The 5,000-nt window shown below is 70.7% G+C and overlaps 1 non-coding gene across 1 annotated transcript; it reads right to left on the reverse strand.

The window, feature by feature from the left end:
* Window positions 1-2,251: 2,251 nt before the first annotated feature.
* LOC135978491 (5S ribosomal RNA) lies at window positions 2,252-2,370 on the reverse strand. The gene has a single exon (XR_010595906.1). It is a non-coding gene; the product is annotated as a 5S ribosomal RNA (ribosomal RNA).
* Window positions 2,371-5,000: the final 2,630 nt, after the last annotated feature.

The following is a 5,000-nucleotide window of genomic DNA, read 5'->3' on the forward strand; positions in this document are numbered from 1 at the left end:
TTTGCTTTCCGGCCACCAGGTCAACCCATTGGATTCGACGGGTTGACCTGGCGACCGGTTTGCTTTCCGGCCACCAGGTCAACCCATTGGATTCGACGGGTTGACCTGGTGGCCGGTTTGCTTTCCGGACCGGATGTCACCCCACTCCCAGGGCAGCGCGGCAGTGGTGCTGAGGACCGCAGAGGGGGGGCTTAATAGTCGAGAGGGAGCAGGTCCGGGGGAGGCTTAATAGTCGTCCCCCGAGGACTCCGGGGGCCAGGCTTAATAGTCGTCCCCCCCCCCCCCCCCCCGGGCGCTCCAGGGGGGAAAGCTTAATAGTCCTCCCCCGAGGACTCCGGGGGCAGGCTTAACAGTCGTCCGCCCCGGGCGCTCCAGCGGGAAAGCTTAATAGTCCTCCCCTGACAGTGTGTGTGTGTGTGGGAGGGAGGCTTAGCAGTCTTGCCCCGGGTGGTCCGGTGGGGGAGGCTTAGCAGTCATCCCCCGAGGACTCCGGGGGCAGGCTTAATAGTGGTTCCAGGGGAGGCTTAATAGTCTTCCCCCGGGCAGTCCGGGAGAGGCTTAATCGTCATCCCCCGACAGTGTGTGTGTGTGTGTGTGGGGGGGAGGCTTAGCAGTCTTCCCCCAGGCTGGGTGGGGGCCTGGCGGGAGGCGTCGCAGTCTTCCCCCGGGCGGTCCGGTGGGGGAGGCTTAGCAGTCGTCCCCAGGGCGGTCCGGGGGTGGGGTGGGGTGGGGGGCCTCACAGTCGTCCCTCGGAGAGCCGGGTCGGCGGCAGTGGTGGGTTTACGTCCAGCCTCCGGAGGGTGCGCGTCCTCGGAGGCGATGCAGGCGCCGCAGAGAGGCAGCCTCCGAGGCAGGGAGCGGAGCACCGAGGCTGGGGAGAGGGGAGCAGGAGCCGGGGGCTGGGGGTGGGGGTGGGGGGCGTTCAGGACAACCGGTCAAGCCCCGGGAAGCAGCTGTCAAATGTTCCAAGTCCCCACTCGGCCACCAGGTCCACCCCAGTCTAGCAATGGGGTTGACCTGGCTGACGGCCGGTTAGTATCAAGGTAAACTCACCGTCGTCCACAGGAGGGCAGCTCTCAGGCCGGCCGGCTGCGGCTGACTCTGGGGCGGCGCCCGGTCCCGGCAGCGAGGGGCGGGGGGCGCGGAGCGAGACGGGGCTAACCGGGGGGGGGGGGGCGCCTCCTGCGACTTTGGGGGCCGCGGGTCGTCAGTGGCGTGCAGGCCGGGCCTCTCCCGGGGGATTCGGGGGGGCGGTCCTGCGGGCCGGGCGCAGGGGGCTCGGGCGAGCCCGGGCCGGTCCGCCCCGGGGCCGGGGTCTCCGCCTGCGGCTCAGGGGGGCGCGGGTCGTCGGGGGAGGAAGCCCGGGGGAGCTGCACACCGGCCCGCCAGGCCAGGCCTGGCCTGGATGGCCGCGGGGGGATTCGGGGCGGTCCCGCGGGCCGGGGGCCGGGCGCAGGGGAGGCGGGGGGTCCGAGCGAGTCCGTCCCGGGCCCGGGGCCTCCCCCTGCGGCTTTGGGGTCCGTGGGTCCCCGCTGGCGGAAGCCACTGGGAGCTGGACACCCGCCGTCCGTCCCGCCTGGCCAGGCCTGGCCTGGGTGGCCGCGGGGGGATTCGGGGCGGTCCCGCGGGCCGGCGGCCGGGCGCAGGGGAGGCGGGGGGTCCGAGCGAGTCGGTCCCGGGCCTGGGGTCTCCCCCTGCGGCTTTGGGGTCCGTGGGTCCCCGCTGGAGGAAGCCGCTGGGCGCTGGACACCCGCCGTCCGTCCCGCCTGGCCAGGCCTGGCCTGGGTGGCCGCGGGGGGATTCGGGGCGGTCCCGCGGGCCGGCGGCCGGGCGCAGGGGGTCCGAGCGAGTCCGTCCCAGGCCCGGGGCCTCCCCCTGCGGCTTTGGGGTCCGTGGGTCCCCGCTGGAGGAAGCCGCTGGGCGCTGGACACCCGCCGTCCGTCCCGCCTGGCCAGGCCTGGCCTGGGTGGCCGCGGGGGGGGATTCGGGGCGGACCTGCGGGCCGGCGGCCGGGAGGGTCCGGGCCAGTCCGCCCCATGCCCGGCGTCTCCCCCAGCGGCTTCGGTGGCCCCGGGGGGGGTCCTCCGCGGAGGAAGCCGGGTGGGTGGGGAGCCGGACCCCAGGCGCCCAGACCCGTGACCTGCGGCCGCGACCTCCGACTCGGCAGGAGCGACGAGGGGCTTTCCGGCCCGTCCCCCCCTCTCCTTCCCCCCCAGAAAAGGAGAGAGAGCTGACTCGGACCGGGAAAAGCTGCCTACGGCACCTGGGATTCCCAGGCGGTCACCCATCCAAGTACTAGCCAGGCCCGGGACGGTTTACCTTCCGAGATCGGACGGGATCGGGGGCGTTCGGTCCGGTATGGCCGTAGGCACCCGGCCCCGCGCCTCCTCGCCCGCTTTCCCCTGCCGACGCCCGGGCCTGCCGCACGGTGAGCCCCGGTCGGACTGCCCCCCCCCCTGCGGCAGGGCCCCCGTCTCTCGCGGGCCCGGTCCTTTTTTCCTTTTCGAGCTCCGGGGCCCGGGCTGGCCGCCAGAGCCCCTCCGCCCGCCCTCCCCGGCGTCGGGGAAAATACTGTCCCGGACTTCCAGTGCGCCCGATCCTGTCAGCCGGGGGGTGGGGAGGGGCAGTCCCTCGCTGCGGCCGGGGAGGGTGAGCCCAGGGCGGCTTGCCTGCCGTGCGAGGCCCCTCTCGGCCACCAGGTCAACCCCGAGTCGAAAGGGCTGAAAAATTTTCAGAGTCCCCTCCCGGGCACCAGGTCAACCCGTGGAATCGGACGGGTTCACCTGCTGGCCGGTTCGCTTCCCGGCCACCAGGTCAACCCCTAGGTTGCCGACCGGCCTACCCAGTGGCCGGTTTGCTTTCCGGCCACCAGGTCAACCCCTAGGGGTTTTAACGGGGGCACGCCCGGTGGCCTCTTTCCCGTCCGGTCACCAGGTCAACCCGGATCTCCCTCCTTCCCTGGGCGTCCCCTCCTCGGAGGCGTCAGGTTCCATTTCCCCCCCCCCCCAGACTTCCAGGGGCCCGATCCAGTCGGCCGGGAGGCAGTCCCTCGCTGCGGCCGGGGAGGGTGAGCCCAGGGCGGCCTGGTCCATGTCTCTAGTGGGCCCGATCCTTTTTTTTTTTTTCGAGCTCCGGGGCCAGGCCCGCCCGGGCAGCCCTCCTCGGAGGCGTGGGGCGATTCCCCCCCCCCCCCAGACTTCCAGGGGCCCGATCCTGTCGGCCGGGAGGCAGTCCCTCGCTGCGGCCGGGGAGGGTCAGCCCAGGGCGGCTTGCCTGCCGTGCGAGTCCCCTCTCGGCCACCAGGTCAACCGCGAGTCGAAAGGGCTGAAAAATTTTCAGAGTCCCCTCCCGGGCACCAGGTCAACCCGTGGAATCGAACGGGTTCACCTGCTGGCCGGTTCGCTTCCCGGCCACCAGGTCAACCCGTGGAATCGGACGGGTTCACCGGCTGGCCGGTTCGCTTTCCGGCCACCAGGTCAACCCCTAGGTTTTAAGGGGGGGACGCCCGGTGGCCTCTTTCCCGTCCGGTCACCAGGTCAACCCGGATCTCCCTCCTTCCCTGGGCGCCCCCTCCTCGGAGGCGTCAGGTTCCATTCTTTTTTCCAGACTTCCAGGGGCCCGATCCAGTCGGCCGGGTGGCAGTCCCTCGCTGCGGCCGGGGAGGGTGAGCCCAGGGCGGCTTGCCTGCCGTGCGAGTCCCCTCTCGGCCACCAGGTCAACCCCGAGTCGAAAGGGCTGAAAAATTTTCAGAGTCCCCTCCCGGGCACCAGGTCAACCCGTGGAATCGAACGGGTTCACCTGCTGGCCGGTTCGCTTCCCGGCCACCAGGTCAACCCGTGGAATCGGACGGGTTCACCGGCTGGCCGGTTCGCTTTCCGGCCACCAGGTCAACCCCTAGGTTTTAAGGGGGGGGGGACGCCCGGTGGCCTCTTTCCCGTCCGGTCAGCAGGTCAACCCGGATCTCCCTCCTTCCCTGGGTGCCCCCTCCTCGGAGGCGTCAGGTTCCATTCTTTTTTCCAGACTTCCAGGGGCCCGATCCAGTCGGCCGGGTGGCAGTCCCTCGCTGCGGCCGGGGAGGGTGAGCCCAGGGCGGCTTGCCTGCCGTGCGAGTCCCCTCTCGGCCACCAGGTCAACCCCGAGTCGAAAGGGCTGAAAAATTTTCAGAGTCCCCTCCCGGGCACCAGGTCAACCCGTGGAATCGAACGGGTTCACCTGCTGGCCGGTTCGCTTCCCGGGCACCAGGTCAACCCGTGGAATCGAACGGGTTCACCTGCTGGCCGGTTCGCTTCCCGGGCACCAGGTCAACCCGTGGAATCGAACGGGTTCACCTGCTGGCCGGTTCGCTTCCCGGGCACCAGGTCAACCCGTGGAATCGAACGGGTTCACCTGCTGGCCGGTTCGCTTTCCGGCCACCAGGTCAACCCCTAGGTTTTAAGGGGGGGGGGACGCCCGGTGGCCTCTTTCCCGTCCGGTCAGCAGGTCAACCCGGATCTCCCTCCTTCCCTGGGCGCCCCCTCCTCGGAGGCGTCAGGTTCCATTCTTTTTTCCAGACTTCCAGGGGCCCGATCCAGTCGACCGGGAGGCAGTCCCTCGCTGCGGCCGGGGAGGGTGAGCCCAGGGCGGCTTGCCTGCCGTGCGAGTCCCCTCTCGGCCACCAGGTCAACCCCGAGTCGAAAGGGCTGAAAAATTTTCAGAGTCCCCTCCCGGGCACCAGGTCAACCCGTGGAATCGAACGGGTTCACCTGCTGGCCGGTTCGCTTCCCGGGCACCAGGTCAACCCCTAGGTTGCCGACCGGCCTACCCAGTGGCCGGTTTGCTTTCCGGCCACCAGGTCAACCCCTAGGGGTTTTAACGGGGGCACGCCCGGTGGCCTCTTTCCCGTCCGGTCACCAGGTCAACCCGGATCTCCCTCCTTCCCTGGGCGTCCCCTCCTCGGAGGCGTCAGGTTCCATTTCCCCCCCCCCCCCCCAGACTTCCAGGGGCCCGATCCAGTCGGCCGG

This window comes from Chrysemys picta, unplaced genomic scaffold (assembly GCF_011386835.1).
Source record: "Chrysemys picta bellii isolate R12L10 unplaced genomic scaffold, ASM1138683v2 scaf278, whole genome shotgun sequence".
In the NCBI taxonomy this organism is placed as follows: Eukaryota; Metazoa; Chordata; order Testudines; family Emydidae; genus Chrysemys; species Chrysemys picta.